We start from the raw sequence: 22,859 nt of genomic DNA, 5'->3' as shown, positions 1-22,859 counted from the left end.
TCAAAACCAGCCTGGAAATAGCATTAAAAATATACCCCTGGGAGTAATTTTATACAGTGGTTGAGTCGATTAAGAGCCTAATAGGCCTTTCCCATATCTACTTGTTATGACAAGCAAAATAGCAACTTTCACATAGTACTTGCCATTGGAAAATACAAATTAAAAAATGACGTGACCAGTGCAGGTAACATGATTCTTTTATAAAATATAGTCACATTTTACTAACCTATAAAATCACAGGAGCAATGATTTTCAAAGAGTTTGAAAATAAAGAAGGTTATGAAGTGTTGTCAGGATCCATTGCATATTTTTATTCACACATATTACTTCTCTGGGCAAATAATTCTAGGAGCAGAAAAGAGGAAAAGAAAGGGGGCTAATGTAATAAAAAGGAAAAATAAATTGGAGGGAAAACAGAAAACATATGCTAAGCACTCAAGGGGCATCAGGCTTTAATGGGACTGATTTGAGGAGTATTTATTCATACTAAAACAAAAAGAGACCCACATGTTTCTGTTTTGAATGTGTTAAAGATGTACATAGTTTCTCTCTCTCTCTCTTATGAATACACATCTATTACTGTTAGTAATATCATTTTTTGTAAAGATTTTATTTATTTATCTTTAGAGGAGAAGGAAAGGAGAGAAGGAGAGAAATATCAATGTATGGTTGCCTCTCCTGAGTCCCCTGCTGAGAACTGTCCTGCAATCCAGGCATGTGCCCCGACTGGGAATCGAACCACAATTGTGTGGTTCTCAGGCCTGCACTCAATTCACTGAGCTACACCAGCCAGGGCTAGTAATATCATTTTTAAGATCTCATGTAAACAATATTTCATTGGTTAAGCTTTTGAATATCTTCATGATTTTTCTGTTCATTTTTCATCACTGGAAGTAAGTGAATATATTGAAATAGAATGTGAACTACAACTCCAGATACGTAATACTTATACTATTGTATACTTATTTAAAAAATGGAAGTCTAGGAATCTTTGAAAACAGCAAAAGCCAACCAAATAATGTCTAAATGTGTGCATGGTTATGCCTCAGTTGTGCTATGTAGTTTTGATTTCTTAATTTTTAATATTTTTAGTAATAGCAGAGAACATGGTATCATTCTCTTCTTTTACATTCACTACTACATATGATAACAAAACAATTCAGTGCTTACTCTGTTCCAGGCTGTTTGCATTAAATAATCCTCGCGGAGCTCTGGCTCATATGGCTCAGTGGATTGACTGCCAGCCTGCAAACCAAACGGTCACTAGTTTGATTCCCAGTCAGGGTCATGCCTGGGTTGTAGGCTAGGTCTTTAGCTGGGGCAACCATACATTTATGCTTCTCTTTCTCTCTCCCATCCCCTCATCTAAAAATAAATAAATAAAATCTTTAAAAAAATAAGTAAGCAATCCTCACAGAAACTGGGATGGGTGCTTTACTATGCCATTTTTTTTAGATTAGGAAAACAAGGCACAGAAGGGTTTATTAACTTGCCTAAATTATCAGCTGGAAGGTTGAAAAGATGTAATTCAAAGCCAGAAATTCCGAATCTGGAGCTCATGTTTGGAGCTCTGTCCAAAGCATTTTAAAATAAGCTTATTCTATAGTATTTGTGAATTATAGGATTTATACAACAGAGCTGTAATATATTTTGCAGTACTTGTATAATTAATTTGAAGACACTTTCAGGTAGAAATTGACCATTAGTATCTTCTCAGTAAGTGTTCTATTGCAGCCAAAGTCAAGTCTTACTTTTGTTCTGAAGGGCCTAGTACAAAGTCATATATACTTCTGTGGTTACTTAATGTGTATTTGTTGAATAAATTATACATTAAAATTTCACAGAGAAAGTTGCTCAATAAAAGGGAATGGGAACAATATTTTAAAGCTACTTTTATTCTATGAATAGGATTTTAAAAATGTAATTAAATTTTCATTTGGGAATTATTGAAGATTCACATGTAGCCCTAAAAAATAATACTGGGAAATCCCATGTAGCCTTTACCTAGTTTCTCCCCATGGTGACATCTTGTAAAGCTATAGTACAAATACAATGATAAGGAAGTTGACATTGCTGCAATCTATGTATCTTACTCAGTTTTCCCTAGTTCATAGGCACTCATTTGTGTATATGTGTGTATTTAATTGTATGCAATTTTGTCACATGTCTCACTGCTATATGTAACTACCATCGCAGTCAAGACACAAAACAGTTTCACTACTATAAAGTTACCTATTGTACCCTTTAAAACCAAGCTGTCCAGGTCCGCCCCCTTCCTTAGTCCCTAATGACTACTCTCAATCTCCATTCTTTTATCATTTCTAGAATGTTATATGAGTAGAATATTATAGTCTAGAGCCTTTTGAAATTGTCTTTTCACTCAGCATAATTCTCTGGAGACTTATCCAAGTTATTTCATATATAATTAATTCATTCTTTTTTATTGCAGAGTTGTGTTCCATGGTGTACGTGCTCCAGTTTGTTTAACTTTTCACCACTGAAGGACACGTGGGCTGTTTCCAGTGTTTAGCCATTACAAACGAAGCTGTCATAAGCATCTGTTATGTGTTTTTGCATGAACGTAAGCATTCATTTCTCTGGGATAAATGTTCATGTGTGTAACTGCTGAGTCATATAGTACTTGCACATTTAGTTTTATGAAAAACCTCCAACATGTTCCACAGTGGCTGTACTATTTTATATTTCCACCAGAAATGTATGACTGATCCAGTTTCTCTGCATACTTGCCAGCATTTGGTATTGTAATTGTTTTTATTTACTTATTGATTTAAAAATGTGTTTTATTGATTATGCTGTTACAGGTATCATAATTATTTTTAATTTTAGCCCTTCTGATATGTGTATAGTAGTATTTCATTGTGATTGTAATTTTAATTTTTCTAACAGCAAATCATATTGAACATCTTTTCATGTGCTATCAGTTTATCCTCTTTGGTGGTATGTAGATGGCAAAATTAATTTTTCATTTATGCATCTCCTTTGATAAAATGTCTATTCCTATTTTGCCTATTTTCTAATTGTATTATTCTTTACTGTTGAATTTTGAGTGTTTTTTAATATAATCCAGTTACTTATTTTGGTTCTTTATGTATTCTAGATACTAGTTCTTTGTGTGGTTTGCATATATTTTCTCCAGATGTCTCTTAAATCCCTTTAAAAAAGTCTTCTGTAGAAAAGTTTTTAATTTGATGAGGTTTAATTTACCAGTATTCTTTTGTGGATTGTGCTTTGGCTTCAAGTATAAGAATTCATCCTCTAGTCTTAGATCCTGAAGATTTTTTTTCTAAAATTTTTTTAGCTTTAAAATTTACATTGAAGTTTATGATTCATTTTTAATTAATTTTTAAATTTTATATAACATATGAGGTCTAGCTTAAGGTTTTTGATGGAAAGGCTATCTTTCTTTCATTGAATTGTTTTTTCATTTTTATATTAATAATAATCTATTGGACTAACTCATATAGGTGTATTTATTCTTCATTTTGTTCCACTGATCCATGTAAAACTATTTTAAGATATATTTTATACAAAGAAAAGTAAAGAGAGAATCCTTCATCAGAGGTCAGCAAATATTTTATTTAAAGGTTCAAATAGTAAATGTTTTTGGCTTTGTAGTTTTGTTGCAACTATTCTGCTCTGTTGTCAGGAAAAAGCAGCCATAAACAACACATACAATAAATAAACGTGTATGGCTGTATTCTAATTAAACTTTATTTATAAAAATACACAGTAGGTTTGATTTGGCCTATGGGCTATGGTTTGCCAATTCCTCTTCTACAGAAGTAATGATTGAGGTAAAAATCTAATTGTCCAGAAAGTATTGGATATTTGTAAAATAGTGCTAAATTCTTCCCTACACTACAGTGATTAACATGCTAATGTCCCTGTTTTCATCTTAATTAATATTTCTCACTTGACTAACGTATAAAACCATTTTTAAAAGGAAAGCACTTGTAAACTTTTACTATGGTTTAATTAAGTAGAAGTATAATTTTATTTTGTTTATAGCTCTTATGTATTTAGATAAGCAAAACTGTGAAACAAGGAAAATAAAATTAACAAAATAATTTGATATAATGTTAATTTGTAATAAATAAATTTTTTATTCAATATAAATAACTTTCCTCAGGTTGAAAATGGTACTGGCTCTTCAAAAGCAAAGACTACTTAGTTTGAAATAACTATGTGATGACTCAATTCTCCATAATTTTTTCCTGTTATACGAGTCTTAATGCCTTGTTAATTTACTACACTGTTATGATATTTGGCCATCATCTGGCAAAACTCATCAGTTATAGATAAGTGGTTATTTTCTTAAACTCTGACAATTAAAAGCTCTTTCTTGTTATATTCTTATCATAAACCCAAACTATGTACTGAATTTGGAAAGCAGTTCTTAGGTTTAAGATGATCTTCAGATGAGCCAGAATATACTTATATTAAATATTATATATATTAAATCATAAAGTTTAAAAAATCTTGTAGATGATAACCCCTGTTCATATGTACACAAAACATCATTTAGGAAATGTTGATCATGCATCTTTCTATTTAAAAGCTGGGAGCACAGTCTTTTGTGAAAAGAATGTTTGCCTAAAATATCTATAGATTCCTGAAAAAACGAGAATATGTAATTTACAGGTATTTGCTTTGTCATAATTAATTTATTCTGAAGAACTCATATGGAATCATTGTCAATCATTGATCTGAATTCTAGTTAGTATTATAGTTTTCTTCTAAGATGCAGCATAAGCCATTTTTGTATTATTATTATTAACAGGTATTCCCTGAATACCTACTGCATGCCATTATTTGGAAGTGAAAATAAAATTAATGTTGGCCCCTGCCCTGGAGCAGTTTTGAATCAGTTTAAGAAATAAACCATTAACACTAGATTATAGTATCTGTAGCTAACATTTATTGAAGGCTTACTATTGCCCTAACCAGTGTGACTCACTTGGTTGTGTGTCATCCCACAAAGCAAAATGTCATTGGTTCAACTCCTGGTCTGTGGGTTTAGCCCCTGGTGGGGGTTTTTAGGAGAGGTATCCAATCGATGTTTCTCTCTCACACAGATATTTCTCATCCTCCCTCCCCACCCTCTGTCTTTAAAAAAGAAAAAGCTTACTATTTTCCAGGTCCTATATTTGTAGGATCTTCACATGTATTAAATCACTTTCATACAAATAACCTTAGAAGGTAGGTACTATTTTTTCACTCTTCTACAGAATTAACTAAATGACAGAATTAAGTAACTTGCCAAGATGCCACAGCTAATAAAACTAGTTTGAATAGAAATTCAGACTAGGCACTCTGATTCAATAGCCAGTGCCTTTAATCCTTGATCAATATTGTTTTCTCCAGAAGGGAAGTAATGCCCTTCAGGTTGGTTGATCATGGACAAACTTTGAATCGACTGACTCTACAGGTTGTATTTGACCATCCTGTACCCCATAGCAATCCAATCAATAGAGTAACACAGTTATTTTTAAAAGTTGTATAATGGGGGAAATTATTTGATATTTATAATGGTCATATTTTTAAAAATATATTTAGGAAAAGCCTCTACCAGCTAAACACCTTCAACTTTATTTTGAGGGGCTCCTTCAGAATGACTGCCCTGTTTCTGACTTCCCTTTAGTTAGAATGGTAAAGAGATTGCATTTATTTATTTATTTATTTATTTATTTATATTTTATTGATTGTGGTATTACAGTTGTTCTGATTTCCCCCCTTCCCCCCCCTCCACCCAGCACCCCCTACTCCCTCAAACAGTCCCTACACCATTGTTCATGTCTATGGGTCATGCATATAGGTTCTTTGGCTACACCATTTCCTACACTGTATTTTACGTCCCTATGGCTATTCTGTAACTACCTATTTGTACTTCTTAATTCTCTTACCTCCTCACCCATTCTCCCTGTCCCTGCTCCTATCTGTCAACCTTCTGGTAATTAACTTCTCTTGAAGAGCCTCTCTTTCTCTTTAACCTTTGGCCTTTTAATAATGGTATGTCTTGGAGTGGGCCTCTCTGCATCCATCATAACTGGGACTCTCTGAGCTTCCTGGATTTGCATGTCTATTTCCTTCACGAAATTAGGGAAGTTTTCTTTCACTGTTTGTTCAGGTAGATTTCTAATTTTTTGCTCTTTTTCCTCTCCTTCCAGAACTCTATGAAGTGAATGTTAGACTTCTTAAATTTGTCCCAGAGATTATTTTATACTATCCTAATTTTTTGGATTCTTTTTTCTTCTTTTTGCTTTGATTGGTTGTTTTTTGCTTATGTTCCAAATCATTGATTTGATTCTTAGATTCATCCATTCTACTGCTGTTTCTCTGTAAATTGTTCTTTATTTCAATTAGTATACCTTTGTTTCTGACTGGGTTTATTTTGTGTTGCTGAGGTCCTCACTAAGTTCCTTGAGCATCCTTATGAACAGTGATTTGAACTCTTCATCTGATTGCTTATCTCCATTTAGTTTAGCTCTTTTTCTGAAGTTTTAATCTGTGTTTGCATTTGGGCCATATTTCTTTGTCTCCTTGTTTTGGCAGCCTCCCTGTGTTTATTTCTATGTATTAGGTAGAGCTCTTTGACTCTGTGTATTGGTGATGTGGATTAATGTAGTAGGTATCCTGTAGGGTCCACTGGCACAGCCTCCCCATCACTCAAGCTGGGTATCTGAGGTGTACCCTTTGTGTGGGCTGAGTATACCCTCCTCCTTTAGTTGAGCCTTGGTTGCTATTGGTAGATCAATGGGAGGGATTTACCCAGACCAATCAGATGCAAAGACAGGCTATGGCCACTCACCACCAACCTTTGCCCTCTGTAGAGGACCAGCTATACAGAACAGTATAGTGGTGCTCCAACATGCTCTGTAGGTATTCACTGCATACACTGAACCTGAGGTTTCCCAGGTGGTGCAGGCCAAGGTCATCCCTGACCTGTATTTTGCCGGGAGCACCCTGCCTGAGCTGAAAGCAATCAGAGATGGCTGCTACTTGTTCTTGGCTTGGAGATTCTCAGGTGAAGCCAAATTGGTGACTATAATCTGGCTGCTGCTAAAGCTCCCTGAGGCCAGCTATTGCTTATTTGATAGAAGTTAGGAGCCAAGACCCGACATTCTTATGGAAAAGCAGCTTGGGCAGGCCCATAAGTTGGGTGAGGTAGAGCATCTGTGGATCTCTAAGGTGAGTCACACAGTGTTAGCCAGGTTGATGGAGTCTCAGATATGGCATCACCCTACTGGATCTGTGGGGGAAGGGTTCAGTAAACGGACAATGGCTGCTGCTTGCCCTGATGCCAGACACTTCAGTCTCTCTTTGTATACCACTGGTGTCCTTCAAGCTACCACCCTGGTCCTGGAGCTCAGAGGGAGTGAATTTCAGCAGGCAAATCCATGTGTGGGTTCCCTGAGAGGAACTGTTTAGTGCTTTAGTAGCCTCCTTCACTAACTCAATACCTGCTGGTTTTTGCAGCCAGAAGTTACAGAGAAATATCTTCCTACCACTGGAATTCTGGGCTGGGGGGCCTGGTATGGGGCTGGGACTTTCCTCTCCTGAGATATCCCTCCCAAATGTTTATCTACGTGTGTGGGGGGCCAACCCGTTCTGTGTCCTTAGTCCTTCACCCAGTCTGGATGGATGTGGTTTCTTTAATTCCATAGTTGTCAGACTTCCATTCAACTCAATTTCTGACTTTCTTGAGTGATAGTTGTTCTGTATTTCAGTTGCAATTTTGATGTGGCTGTGAGAAAAGGCAACCCATGTCTGCCTATGTTGCCATCCTGACTGAAAGACTAACTTTCATTCTCAGTGACAATGCATTTAATACAGAGATTTTATATCCTGAATCTGGCCATGTTTTTATATTTTGCAATATATTTCAAAATATAAGAAGAGTCAGGAGTACAATGCATTGTTATCAAATCAGCCTACTATAGTTGGAAATCTTTTGGTTTATATTGATATATTTTAAAGGGTGTTTCTGGATTCAAGATAATTTTGATCATTGACACTTTTAACATTGTTAATTTGATCAGGGATTAGAGTATTATTTTTTAAATATTTTCAATAAAAATATTAAATGAACTTAAATTTAATATAAACATTTTTCAATAAATGCACTATTACTATTGAGTAAAAATTCCAAATACAAAATTTAGCTAACCCCTTAGTCATGGTTCAATAATTTGAACTTTTTCTTCCTCTAAGTCTCAGCCATTTAATGAACAATAGCAAATCACTGTAATATTATAATTGCTAGCCCCTATTTAACTAAACCATAGAAACCAAATGTTAATACAATATCTCAATTGATCTAGTAAAATTTTTATAGTCTTATCTTTGGTCTCTTTTTAATAGTTAATGTAACAATGAAGGTATTACACAAGTTTGATTAGCTTGGTTGTAATTCTCAGGAAGGAAATAGCATAGATTCTATTATTTTAAAAAATGCCTTATTTGCCCTGGCTGGTGTAATGGACCCCTGGCTGGGGTCCTGGCTGATTGAGCATGAGCCTGTGAAGCAAAGTGTCACTGGTTCGATTCCCAGTCACGGCACATGCCTGGGTTGCAGGCCAGGACCCCAGTAGGGGACACATGAGAGGCAACCACACATTGATGTTTCTTTCCCACTCTTTCTCCTTCCCTTCCCCTCTCTCTAAAAAAATAAATAAACAAAATATTTTTTTAAAATGCCTTATTTTAGTAATTTTTAAACCAAAAATATATCTTGACAATGAACATACATAGTGGTGTAAACTAGAATTCATCATGAAGAAGATTACTGGTTCTTGGAGATATTGAGGATCTGGTTTCAGGCCCCTGCAATAAAGTATTGCAATGAAAAAAACAATAAAATGTAAAATAAAGGCATCCTGGGGTCAGTAGGAATAATTAGAGTCATGAAATTAGAGGAGAAATAGAATGAGTACAATAAAATGTGAACATTTATTAACTGATTTGTATACATAATATATATCATATATATTATATATGTATGTACAAATACTTGCCACCTTAAGCTATATATCAAAATTTTAATTACACATATAGATAATAAGTAGGCATATGAATAAAATTATTTCCATTTACATAGCTTAAGCCAGCAATTGTTCAAATGTTTACTGATTCTCTGCAGTTTTATTAATCAATTTAATCAATTTAGAAAATTTTAGTGACATTATTTTTATTTGATTCAGAGATGCATAGGCTCCACATTGTGACATTTTTAGATTGAGGTAAATGGTATTAACCCATGTTAAATTTTCAGCCTCAGTGTCAAAACTTTGGTGAAGCATTAAGGTACCACATAAATATGTGATACATATTTATCTAATTGTCAACTCATCTAGAGTATTTATAAATTGGTAACCAAACAGAAGATTAAATTTTAATTTAATTTGGAACTGTAATTACAGCCCAAAACTCATAAAATTATTATATTGGGATGCAACATTGAAATGATAAGTATTGGATGCAGAAGAGCTTCCCATATATCTGAAAGATGAAAATTTATTATAAATTGAGCATATCTTTGTTGCTGGACCATTATCTGCAAATTTTAAAGCCTCAACTAAGTGATTTACCTAATTAAAGGGAAAATACACAAGAAGATAAAGATGAGTTTCATTTTGTCATTGAGACAATTGAAAAGGATTTCTGGTCACACTCTAGGCAATGTAATTAAAGACAGGAGAAATTTCCAAATCTCCTGGAACAGATCACAGAATTTTTAAAGCTAGGTAATGTTGGCATGATGATTCATACATCATGGAAATCTATATCTCAGATACTGAGCATATAAATTTCAAAGTCTTGCAGCTGAATTCCAAAAGAAACTGTTAACTTCCAGGGATACATAAATCCTACAGGGAAAAAAAGGAAACCTGGAATTTAACTTGATATTCTTTGATATGCCAGAAATTATACAGTCAAGACTAAATGTGCTAAAGTATAGAATGTAAAAAGCAGTATTTATCTGTTATGTAACTGCATATGCCTGGAAGTGATTCAGGAGAAGCTCTGGATTCTAAATTTTTAAGGACATTCGTATTTTCTCCAGGGAAAGGAAGTCTTATTACATAGCTAACGTGCAGGGGCCTCTAGCCTATAAATAGGGTGTCTAACTTGTCTCCTAAATCCAGATGGTAATTCCACCAGTGGAAGTAAGAGTGAGAACAGGAGCTAAACAGTGAGAAGGAGATAATGAAAGTGAAGGCAAAATGAATAGATTGCCTCTAATACTTGAGAGCCTAACAGAGGAGCCAGCAAAAAAGAGGCTGAAAGAAAGTAGAAGAGAGAAGAGAGGAAACTGATGGAATATCGTGCCATGGAAGCGAAGCAAAAGTAGTGTTTCAAGGAGGGGGAAATCAACTATTAAATGCTGCTGAGATATTGAGTAGGATGTAAGCTGAAATGTGTTCATTGAATTTAGTTCCAAGAGCTAACTGAAACTCAAGGAAAGTGGTTTTCATGGAGTAGTGAGGCAGAAGACAGTTAGATTGCTCTGGGAAGTTAATGGCAGAAAAATGTAGAGACTAAAATTAAATAACTTTTCTGATAAGTGTAAATGTGTGGAAGATATGAACTGAAGAAACACTTGGGGCTGAAAGTGTTTTTTTTTAAAACTAGATGAAAGAACTTAAAGATAGGGGAGTAGTTCACTGTGGTTCAAACTACAAGTTATGACTTTTTTTTAATACAGTAACATTAATTTCATGAGTGGTGAGCAACATTTAAAAAAGATTTAAAAAATAGCACATCATGCATGATATGGTAATACCTTATGAAATTTTGTTTAGGTATGTATAAATTGTCCACTGCAATTCATAGTAACATAAATTTTGGAAGGCAGCTACGCTAACCACTATACCACCAGTGCTGTGATATGTTTTGTATATCTACACATGATACTTTAGTATATTATATGTGATGTTTACATGTAGTACCTATGTATAATATGTATATATCAGGTTGCAATGTAGTATATATTTCTTGCTGTGGGAATAGTGATAAGAGAAAGATTACTCTGAAAACTAGAGGATTACATATTAGCATACATTCTGGAGCACGTGGAAGGGACTGGGACTCATATGTACAGGAATTAGCCTTCAAGAGGTTGGAGAGCCCTGACTAGTAAGGCTCAATGGGTTGGGCATCATCTCACAAACTGAAAGGGTACTGGTTTGACCCCAGTCAGGGCCCAAGCTTGGGTTGCCTGCCAGGTCCCCTGTTGGGGGCTTGCCAGAGGCAACTGATCTGTTTCTCTTGCACATCGATGTGTCTGTCCCTCTCTCTCCCTTTCTTTCTCTCTAAAAATAAATAAATGAAATCTTATAAAAAGAGGTTGGAGAAACATATTCTTTTTAAAAATCAGTAATGCAGAAGGATAAAATTGGTACAGATGTATATTCCTGACTGCTTTGGTAGCAGAAAGTTACAAAAAGTCCTGTTTGATGGCTGTAATCATTTTAGTGAAGAACAATGCAATTACTGGCTGAGAGTAGAGTATAGAGAAGATATCGTGGTTTGTAAAGAACAGGGGAAATCTGAAATATTTGTTACAGAAACTAGATCAATATGACTTGAGAAGTATGTGTGTTAAGGTTGTGGGTTGTTGACGTGGTTTATAGGAATGCCAATCCATCTGCAAATGCTCTGTTGTGCCAGCCTAGACGTAGATGCAGGCAATGAGCATTGTCGAATTCAGGAGTGTTTTTAAGTTGAAGGCTTGGAAAGAACAAATAGACAAGGGAGGTTAGTATATTGTATCAAAATAACTGAAGTAAAAGATTTTAGAATCCATCAAAAGTATAAGAAATTTAACATTTTGGAAGAGTGGAGAGGTTCAAAGAGATAGAAGAACAGTGAAAGTTGGGTTTCCTGAACAGGCAAATGGGAATTTTTGTGAGTGAAACGTAGTGATTTGAAAGTTGAAATTTTTTGGTGATAAAATATATCACTGATGACAAGTAGGTCAGGAAATCATAAGTATGATAATGAATATATTGTCTATGTGGACATCGAATTTTCTGAGATGATGGCAGGAATCAAGGAGGAAATGAATACCTTGATATAGGTATCAAAATCTTTAGTGAATGAGATGAATTAGCCAGGACATTGGTAGATGACAACAAGAAATAGGAATTTTTAAAAGTGGCTGGTAAAGCTTTTGTGGAGCAAAGGAACAATGAGAACTCAAGCCCTACTTCTAACCCATGAGCCACCAAAGAAGATATTGCCTAAGAGCACCAGCTCTGGATTCAGACTTCCTGGATTCCATTGCTGGCTTCACCCCTCTGTGACCTTCAGAAAGCTATTCAATCTCTCTCTGCCTCAGTTGCACATCTGTAAAATATGGATAAAAGGATCGACCTTGTAGAATTGCTGTGATAATTAAATAAAATGAATTCATGTATAGTATAGGTATAGTGATTACATATAGAAAATGTATGATAAATGTTTACTATTATGATTGGCTATTACTTCCTAGCATGCTAAGTAGACAACTTTTACTTGAGACAGCTATAGAATGTTCCTTAGTAATCATCTATATTATTAAGTTAAAGAAATGTTTGAATAAGCTGATAGGGTTGTAGGGATTTGCTGGTTTTGGAGGGAGAGTTCCAGATTTGTTTTTGGAGGGAAAGGAAGTGTGAGTAGGATGCCAGGTCAGGGAACAGACATACTGAGATTGGCAGAGATGAGAAGAGACCTAGGGATAGTTAAAAAGCTTCTGTATTCACAGTGCCACTGCCACATGGCCCACTGATCACAAAGACCATACAGACGCTGGGGTAGACAGAAAGGATGTGAGGCATACAGTGAACTTACTTGCAATAGTTTTTTGAGGAACAAAGGCTATTTTGGACTTACAGAATTCATGCATAGGTGATCTGGAAGGGAGGTCCTGCAGGTGTGGGTTGGGTAACATATTTTCTTTCCTGCTGGTGTCAACAGCTACAATGAGAACAACTGTGACTGGCAACTGAGTGGATAAACACAAGCCACATTGTCTCACATGGAAGTAAGAGAGCATGCACATTGGACCTAATTCCCGTATACACCCAGTTGGTATAGTCAGCCCTCACCATCAGTATTGTTTCTCTGTTCCCATCAAGGTTGTAGTCATTATTTTAAACAACTACATACTTGTTTAATTAACTTTTGTTTACTTGAATTTGAGGTTAACGAGGGCAGTGATTCTGTTCTCTTTTGTTTATCGTAGCAACTCTAGAGTCTAGACAGTCACCATTATTTGTTAAATGGAGAAGATCCTTCATTGCTTTCAGTCCAGGGGACCCATATAATTTTCACGATGAAAAACCCCAGTCTAATATGCAGAGTTACTATGTCTTATAAAAATACCATATTGCTGTAAAGTGCCTTGAATTGATTTACCATTTTGAATTTGTCTTTGTTGTGATATGAGAAATGGAGTTGTGATTCATGATGAGTCACTAAGCACCAACTAATGGCTTTGTTATGCAATAGTAAAAATAATTATGTTTTGTCTAAACTTAGAACTATTTCTGTGAAACTTCACACTTTTTTTATTAAGTCTTCAGTGAAACAGAACACTTGGTTCATCCAAAATGCTACACTTGAAAAGGGGCAGAAGAAGCATGACAACTTACTGATGCTCACCTCACTACATTGGCCTCTGCTCTGTAACAGCCCCCTTGACTTTCTCTCATAACCTCCACAATGAATTGAAATTAGTTTCAGAACTGGAAAGATCCAGTAGCTTCATGAACAATTTAGAATCTATAGCATTTATTTTTTCTGGGAGCAAATTGTCAAGGGAATCCTTTCCACTGTGACAGTGAACAGACATTTTAGATAACACAATTTTCTGAAAATAATAAAGTTGCACCTTCATCTAGACATTTGCTTTGATAGACCTAGGGATTGCAGCTGCTTTTTGACAAGCAAAGGTCATATTTAGCATTTTTTAATTAAGCATCTGATGAGATTCTTCTTTATGATCCACAATTTGTAAAAGAACTATAATGAATATTGACAATTCTAATTTTTTTCTTATACTCTGCTCCTTTTTGTTATGTTGGAGTTCCTTAAGACTTGATTTGGGCCCTGTTCTCTGTCTGCACTTACTCCATGCCTGTTTATATAAACAAAAAGCACACACATACACATGCATGCATTGTTTCATACCTCTCTTCTAAGATTCAGATTCACATGCCCAGGAGGGCCAAAGTTGTCTGAAATCTAACACATTTATTTGTCTTTTCCTTACACTGTTTGGCACCACCATGCATTCACTTTGTCTTATAAAGCAGAAGTTGAGCCCTGGCTAGTATGGCTCAGTGCCAGCCTGTGAACAAAAGAGTTTCTGGTTCAACTCCCAGTTGGGGCACATGCCTGGTGTGCAGGTGGGGTCCCCAGTTCAGGGCATGCAAGAGACAACTGATCAAGTATCTCTCGCACCTCAGTGTTTCTGTCCCTCTTTTTCTCCCTCCCATCCTCTTTCTCTAAAAAATAAATACACAAAATGTTTTTTTTTAATTTTAAAAAAGAAGTTGAAGAATTTGTTCTTTATTATTTCCCTCTATTCCATTAAGAAGTCCAGTCAAATCTATTTTAAAGATATGTTTGCAACATACCCACTACTCTATCACTTATCAAAATCAAGTCACTATCATCCCTTTATAGATTATTTCAAGTGTATCCTAATTGCATTGATTTCAGTTTTAGTCAAGCTCATCTTCCCAGAGAAAGAGCATTTCTCTTTCCCAATTATTTGCTCTAGTAAAAGTCTAAGGTAGGGCCCATGAGCCTCGCCCAAGTCATATGAACATCCTGAACCAAGTACCAGACCAGATGGAAACATTGCTCTTATTTGTCAAGAATAGTTATATGGAATTCTGGGGTCATCCCCACCCAAAGTACAAGGACAGAAAAAAGAAAAAGATCATTTCCCAAAGCAACATCAAGGCCATGTTTCCAAGAGAAGGGGAAATGGATGTTGAAAAGGCAAAGACAATAGGTGCTGCCACTTCTACGATTCCCCTACAATACACTCTCCACACATCAGAGAGTATGCTTATTTAAAAAAATGCAAATCATATCACTTAAAACTCTGTTCATGGTTCTTACTGCAATTAGAATACATTTCCAACACCTTTTAATGGTTGCAAGGCCATGCAATACCTGGAACCAGCTCACTATTAAGTTTCATTTCATGCCACTCGCTTCCTTACCCTCTGTACACTTAAAGTTCTTTTTATACCAAAATTCTTTTCCCACTTTAGGGCATTTGCACTCACTGTACTCTCTGCCTGGAGATATTTTTGGCCTATTCTTGTTAACCTATTTCTTTCTATTCTTTATGTCTCTGTTAAAATGCCACTTCCTCAGAGAGACTTTCTCTGCCTACTCACACCTACATTCTTAATTTTCTGATGTAGGGTCTATTTCATTCTTGCTTATTCTTCTCACAAGCTATCTTCCCCAATAAGATCTATGAGGAGAGGGGCTACATTACTTTTTTTCATTACAAACCCAGAATTTATGGCAATTTTGGGGGGTCAGTATAGTTTGAGTCACCAATTCCTTATGAGCTATTTCTGTCACTGTTCATTTTTGGTATTTTATTTCTTCAAATTATATTTTATTGATTATGCTGTTAGAGTTGTCCTGATTTTTCCCCTTTGGACCCCTCAACTCAGCACACCCTAATCCCTCAGGTAGTCCTCCCATCATTGTTCATGTTCATATATCATGCGTAAAAGTTCTTTGGCTGCTCCAATTCCTATACTGATCTTTATATCTCCATGTATATCCTGTAACTACCTATTTGTACTTCTTAATCTCCTCACCTCTTCTCCAATTCCCCCACACCACTCTCCTATCTGGCAACCATCAAAACACTCTCTGTATGCATGACCTTTTCTCTTCTCTTGTTTGCTTAGTTCATGTTTTAGATTCAATTCTGATACATTTGTATTTTTGCAATTTTAGTTTCCATAGTTCTAATCTTTAAAAAAATAAGTCCCTTTAACATTTTATATAATAATGGTTTGGTGAAGATTAACTCCTTATTTTTTTCTTGTCTGGGAAACTCTTTATCTGCCTTTCAATTCTAAATGATAGCTTTGCTGGGTCGAGTAATCTTGAATGTAGGTACCTGCTTTTCATGACTTTGAATATATCCTGCCAATTCCTGCTAGCCTGCAAAGCTTCTTTTTAGAAATCAGAGACTTCCAGCCAAGATGGAGCCACAGGTAGACACACTTTGCCTCTCACACAACCAAAAGAAAAACAAACAAAAAAAAGAATCAGAACTACCTGAAAATCAAACTATATGAAAGTCTGAAAACCAAGGAGTTAAAGAAGAATCACTCATCCAGACTGGTAGGAGGGGTGGAGATGGACAACTGTGGTGGAGAGCACACAAGGCAAGGTGGTGGCTGAAGGACTGGGTGGCTGATGCAGCTTGCTGTCCCACACTTGCATGGTGAAGATAAACCAAGAAGGACAACTGGGGAATGAGACAGGAATAAACCTAGGGTTCTAGCACAGGAATAGAAAGCCTCAAAACATCTGGCTGTAAAAACTTGTGAGGGTGAGGTGGTGGGAGAAACTTCCAACTCACAGGTGAGTGTGTTGGACAGACCCACAGGGTCCTAGAGTATACACAAATCTACTTAACCCAGAATCAACACCAGAAAGTTCAATTTGCTTGTGGGAAGTGGGGGAAGTGACTGAAAGCCAGCAGAGAGCCAAGCAAGCAGCATTGCTCTCTCTCAGACCCCTCCCCGACATATAGCACCACAATGCAGCGATGTAGGTTTCCCTGCCCTGGTGAATACCTGAGGCTCTGCACCTTACAATATAACAGGTACACCTAGGGAAAGAAATATGGCCCAAATGAAACAACAGATCAAAATTCCAGAAATAGAACTAAGAGACAAGGACATAGCAAACCTATCAGATGCAGAGTTCAAAACACTGGTAATCAGGATGCTCACAGAAAAGGTTGAGTATGGTCACAAAATAGGGGAAAAAGTGAAGGCTATGAAAAGTGAAATGAAGAAAAATATACAAAGAACCAACAGTGAAGGGAAGAGAACAAGGACTCAAAGCAATAATTTGGAGCAGAAGGAAAAAATAAATATTCAACCAGAACAGAATGAAGAAACAAGAATTCAAAAAAAAAATGAGGCAGCTTAGGAACCTCTGGGACAAGTTTAAACTTTCCAACATCTGAGTCATAGGGGTGCCAGAAGGAGAGGAGGAGAAACAATGGAATATTTATTTGAACAATTAATTAAGGAGNACTGGTAATCAGGATGCTCACAGAAAAGGTTGAGTATGGTCACAAAATAGGGGAAAAAGTGAAGGCTATGAAAAGTGAAATGAAGAAAAATATACAAAGAACCAACAGTGAAGGGAAGAGAACAAGGACTCAAACCAATGATTTGGAGCAGAAGGAAAAAATAAATATTCAACCAGAACAGAATGAAGAAACAAGAATTCAGAAAAAAAATGAGGCAGCTTAGGAACCTCTGGGACAACTTTAAACTTTCCAACATCTGAGTCATAGGGGTACCAGAAGGAGAGGAGGAGAAACAATGGAATATTTATTTGAACAATTAATTAAGGAGAACTTACCCAATCTGGAAAAGAAAATAGACTTCCAGAAAATCCAGGTAGCTCAAAAAGTCTCTAAGAAGTTGGACCCAGGGAAACACACACCAAGTCACATCATAATTACACTACTCAATTGTAAAGGTAAGGAAAGAATCTTAGAAGCAGCAAGAGAAAAGGAGACAGTTGCCTACAAAGGAATTCCCATAAAACTATCAGCTGATTTCTCAAAAGAAACATTACAGGCAAAAAGGGTCTAGAAAGAAGTATTTGAAGTCATGAAAGGCAAGGACTTACTTGTAAGATTACTCTATCCAGCAAAGCTATCATTTAGAATGGAAGGGCAAGTAAAGTGTTTCCCAGATAAGGTCAAGTTAAAGGAGTTCATCATCACCAAGCTCTTATTAGACAAAATGTTAAAGGGACTTATTTAAGAAAAAGAAGAAGTTCAAAACTATAAACAGTAAAATGACAACAAACTCATAACTATCAACAACTAAACCTAAAAAAACAAAACGAAAACAAACTAAGCAAACAACTAGAACAGGAACAGAATAGCAGCCAGAAGTTGTGAGGACTTAATCTTCCTGGCACTGTAATCCTGGGCTGCGAGTCCTGGTGTGGGTCTGGGGCTCCTCTCTCCTGAGATATCCCTCCTGAATTTTTATCCACCACACATGTGTGTGGGACAGGCCTGGATTGCATCTGCACCCCTCCAACAGTGTAGAACAGTGTAGGTGGATAATGGATGTGGTTTCTTTTTTTTTTTTCCTTAAAGATTTTATTTATTTATTTTTATAGAGAGGAGAAGGGAGGGAGAAAGAGAGAGAAAAAACATCAACATGTGGTTGCCTCTCGTGCACCCCCCCCCCCCAGTTGGGGACCTGGCCCACAACCCAGGCATTTTCCCTGACTGGGAATCAAATCATCTACCCTTTGGTTTACAGGACAGTGCTCAATCCACTGAGACACACCTGTCAGGCCTGGGCGTGGTTTCTTAATTCCATAGTTTTCAGACTTCCATTCAACTCCATTTATGATGGCTCTGAGTAATAGTTGTTCTATATACTAACTGTAATTTTTTAAATATATTTTATTGATTATGCTATTACAGTTGTTCCATTTCCCCCCTTTATCCCCCTCCACTCTGCACACCTCCCCCCACCCACATTCCCCCACTTTAGTTCATATCCATGTGTCATAAGTTCTTTAGCTTCTACATTTCCCATACTATTCTTGCCCTCCCCCTGTCTATTTTCTACCTACCATTTATGCTACTTATTCTCTGTACCTTCTCCCCCTTCTCCTCCTCCCACTTCCATGTTGCTAACCTTCCATGTGATCTCCATTTCTGTGGTTCTGTTCCTGTTCTAGTTGTTTGCTTATTTTTTTGTTTGTTTAAATGTGGTTGTTAATAATTGTGAGTTTGCTGTCATTTTACTGTTCATAGTTTTATTTTCTTTTTCTTAGGTAAATCCCTTTAACATTTCATATAATAAGTGCTTGGTAATAATGAACTCCTTTAACTTGCCCTTATCTGAGAAGCACTTTATCTGCCCTTCCATTCTAAATGATAGCTTTGCTGGATAGAGTAATCTTGGATGTAGGTCCTTGCATTTCATGACTTGGAATACTTCCTTCCAGCACCTTCTCACCTGTAAGGTCTCTTTTGAGAAATCCGCTGACAGTCTGATCGGAACTCCTTTGTAGGTGACTATCCCCTTATCTCTTGCTGCTTCTAGAATTCTGTCCTTCATTTTAATCTTGGCTAATGTAATTACAATGTGCCTTGGTGTGTTCCTCCTTGGGTCCAACTTCTTTGGGACTCTCTGAGCTTCCTAGGCTTCCTGGAAGTCTATTTTCTTGGCCAGATTGGGGAAGTTCTCCTTCATTATTCCTTCAAATAAGTTTTCCACTTGTTGCTCTTCCTCTTCCCCTTCTGGTACCCCTATAATTGGGATGTTGGAATGTTTAAAGATGTCCTGGAGGTTCCCAAGCCTCTCCTCATTTTTTAAAATTCTTGTTTCTTCATTCTTTTCTGATTGGATGTTTCTTTCTTCCTTCTGGTCCACTCCATTGATTTGAGTTCCAGTTTTCTTCCCATCACTGTTGGTTCCCTGTGCATTTTCCTTCACTTCACTTAGTGTAGCCTTCATTTTTTCATCTAATTTTTGACCAAAATCAATCAATTTTGTGAGCATCCTGATTACTAATGCTTTGAACTGTGCATCTGATAAGTTGGCTATCTCCTGGTCACTTGGATGTATTGGCTCTGGGGCTTTGCTCTGTTCTTCCATTTGAGCCATTTTGGGGGAGAGACCTGGTTGTGCCTGTTATGTAGTGAGGGGCAGAGCCTTAGGTGTTCACCAGGGCAGGGTAACCCCAGTCACTGGGTTGTGATGCTGTATGTGGGAACGGGGTCAGAGAGGAAACAATGGCGCTTGCTTTGCTCTCTCTCTTGGGTTTCAGTCTTTTCTGCCACTTTCCACAAGTAAGTTGAGCCCTTCTGGTGCTGGTTCCTGGGTGGGTGGGCTCGTGTACAATCTAGGACCCTGTGGATCTCTCCAACAAACTCTCCTGTGAGGCTGGTAGTCCCTCCTGGCACCTCAACCCCACGTGTGCTTTCAATGGTGCTTTTAGGCTTTATTTCCTGGTGCTGGAGCCCTGGGTTGCACAATCTGTCTTGCTATCTGTTTTTGCCTGGTTTATCTGCATGCGAAAGTGTGACTGCAGTCAGCTATCCACCTTGCATGCTTCACTGGGTCTGCCCGTTGCCACCCCACGCCTAGGGTCTGCTATCTGCCGCCTGTGTACCCGGGTCACCAGCCACCGCTTTTTCCTGCTGCAACCCCTCTCCACTGGCTGCTGACTCTGCCCCTCTTACCAGTCTGGGTTGAACGTTTGTCGGACTTCCATACGGTTAAATTTTCTTTCAGTTCTGGTTGGTTTTTTTGTTTCTAAATCTTTGTTGTCCTTCATTTTGGTTGTTTGAGGAGGCACAGTGTGTGTACCTACGCCTCCCCATCTTGGCTGAAAGTCCCTAATTGTAATTTTAATGTGGTTGTGCAAAGAGGCAAGCCATGTATGTGCATGCTGCCACTTTGACTGGATGCTCGGTATTTTCTTACTTACCACTGGATATCTGCAGTACTGCATCAGCTGCTGTAACAGCTAATTGCTTTTACTATTAATGCCTTTTATGCTTCTTTTGTATCAGCATTAACAAGGTTCTTTAGTCTGTTCCTTAAATAAAATTATTTTTCCTGCCTTTAAAATATACCTTTTTTGCATTACTATACATTTTTAATAAATTACAGAATTATACAATAGCACAAAAATAATGAATGGCACAGGCTCCTCTACAGAAACTTATAACCACAGAAGGGTCTGTTAGAGAGTACCCAGCATTCCATTAAAAAGGCACTTTAGTCATTCCTTTTGTCCATTTCAAAATCTTTTACAAAATCTCCTGATATATGGTATTTATTTCTGCAGAAAAATTATACTACTTTCTTCAAGAATGGAACTCTGAAGCTTGGAGGGGAAAGAGAACCTGTTCTTTGGCCCCAGAGAACAGCCTATTGCTATCATTCTGGCTCCAGGAGCTAATAACATTCCTGATATATTCATTATAAAAAATACATGTCTTGAAAGTTCTTATTACTCTTATCTCCCCCCCCCCTGCAATATTACATTACAAGCTCTCCCCGCAAGGACATAGATTTATTTTTTTCCATTCTTAAATTAATATATTTTCTAGTTATTGTGTCATGTAAGCTTTATTTTCCTGGTTTTCTTATTTTTTTGGTCAAAATTATCTTTACCATTACTGCGTTGAGTTGTGGTAACACAATCAGTGAGTACAAAAAGATATTGATACTGAACTTAAAGAAAGTGCCTCTGGTAAAGTGGTGGGAAGCTGAAAGGAACAAAGACAAACACAGAGTCAGGGTTTTTCAAAAGTGAGTTCAAATGTTGGTTCTGCCGTAATCTGTGACTGGAGTTGACTTGCCCCATCTAAGCCTGTTTTCTGATCTGTCATTGGATTTGAGATCATTCATGTTACCACTGCAACATTCTGAGCCTTTTTAAACAAATGTGTCTCCTTTTGGTCATGTGGGGCCACACTGGTCTAGGCTAAGGAGGGAAGGCCACATGTTTGAGGTGCTTTGAGGATCTGGACTTGGCTCAGTAAGCTTCACTGGGTTTGCTCAGCCTGGGCCCAAAGCCTGATCACTTGACAGGCTGGTGACACCACACCCAAATCTTAGGTAGCAGACAACAGGATGATGGAGAAGGATCAGCACATATTCTGGGGTGAGGAAGCCAATGAAAATAGAACTCTTCAATTCTGCTTCTAATTTAAACTAGGTCTACCCAAATGAAAAAGATCTGAACTCTTTTGCAACCTGTTCTCCCTATCTATTTTTTTAAATTTGTTTTTGTTTTGACAAACCTCTAAGCAATCATGAAACACCCTTTCTATGGGTGGTGCCTCTAGTCCCACCCCAACATGCCTGAGGAACTTCATCTCCCTGAGAGCCTTTCTCTCCCCAAATTAAATGCAAACTCTCCAGGGCTCTGCTTTGTCCTTATAGTCTGAGGTTCCCTCTCCCTGTTCCCAGGGCCCCAAATGCTCTATATACTTATGGTAGATGCTTTTAAACAGTGAATAATCTTCTCATCTGGGCAGAATGGCCATAGGTGTCATGAGGGAAGAGGGTATGAACACTGATGACAAACCCTGGAGTCAAGGTGATACTCCTTGCCACATTCCTGCTTGCTCTTTAGAGAGGGGTTAAGCTGTTTTTTTTTCTTTTCTTTTAAAAACCAGGAGATAAAAATTCTATTGCAGTATTAGACTGATAAGAGATTATCCTAAATTCCTACCTGGTCTCCAGGAGAGCAGATATTTGAACAGAACCGACACCTAACAACAGCAATGGGTGATCACAGACTTCTGTGGTTTTATGTTCCTATTTCTGGTTTAGAACTATGAAGGGATGACATGTAACTCCACTGTTTCTGCTCAAAAGTAGTGCTGTAAATAGTGTATGTTCAAAAATTTTCTTACAGTTTATGTTCAAAAAATTCTTATGTTCAAAAAATTTCTGTAAGAAATTTTTGATCACACTTGTGTTTTCCTCATGACTGGTAGCTGCGTATCTCTCCCAGCTGGGTCACTTGTGCTCTCTGACTGCTATTGCATTAAACTTGGAGTTATAGGG

The 22,859-nt window shown here is 37.1% G+C and overlaps 1 long non-coding RNA gene across 1 annotated transcript; it reads left to right on the top strand.

The window, feature by feature from the left end:
• The first annotated feature begins 1,384 nt into the window (after positions 1-1,384).
• Positions 1,385-22,547, top strand: LOC118984704 (uncharacterized). Its single transcript, XR_005065972.1, has 3 exons — positions 1,385-1,400; positions 8,828-8,833; positions 22,469-22,547. It is a non-coding gene; the product is annotated as an uncharacterized LOC118984704 (long non-coding RNA).
• Positions 22,548-22,859: the final 312 nt, after the last annotated feature.

The sequence above is a fragment of the Sturnira hondurensis genome, unplaced genomic scaffold (genome assembly GCF_014824575.4).
Source record: "Sturnira hondurensis isolate 20B ecotype Veracruz unplaced genomic scaffold, ASM1482457v3 Scaffold0003796, whole genome shotgun sequence".
Lineage (NCBI taxonomy): Eukaryota > Metazoa > Chordata > Mammalia > Chiroptera > Phyllostomidae > Sturnira > Sturnira hondurensis.
This window is presented reverse-complemented; position numbering and strand designations above follow the sequence as displayed.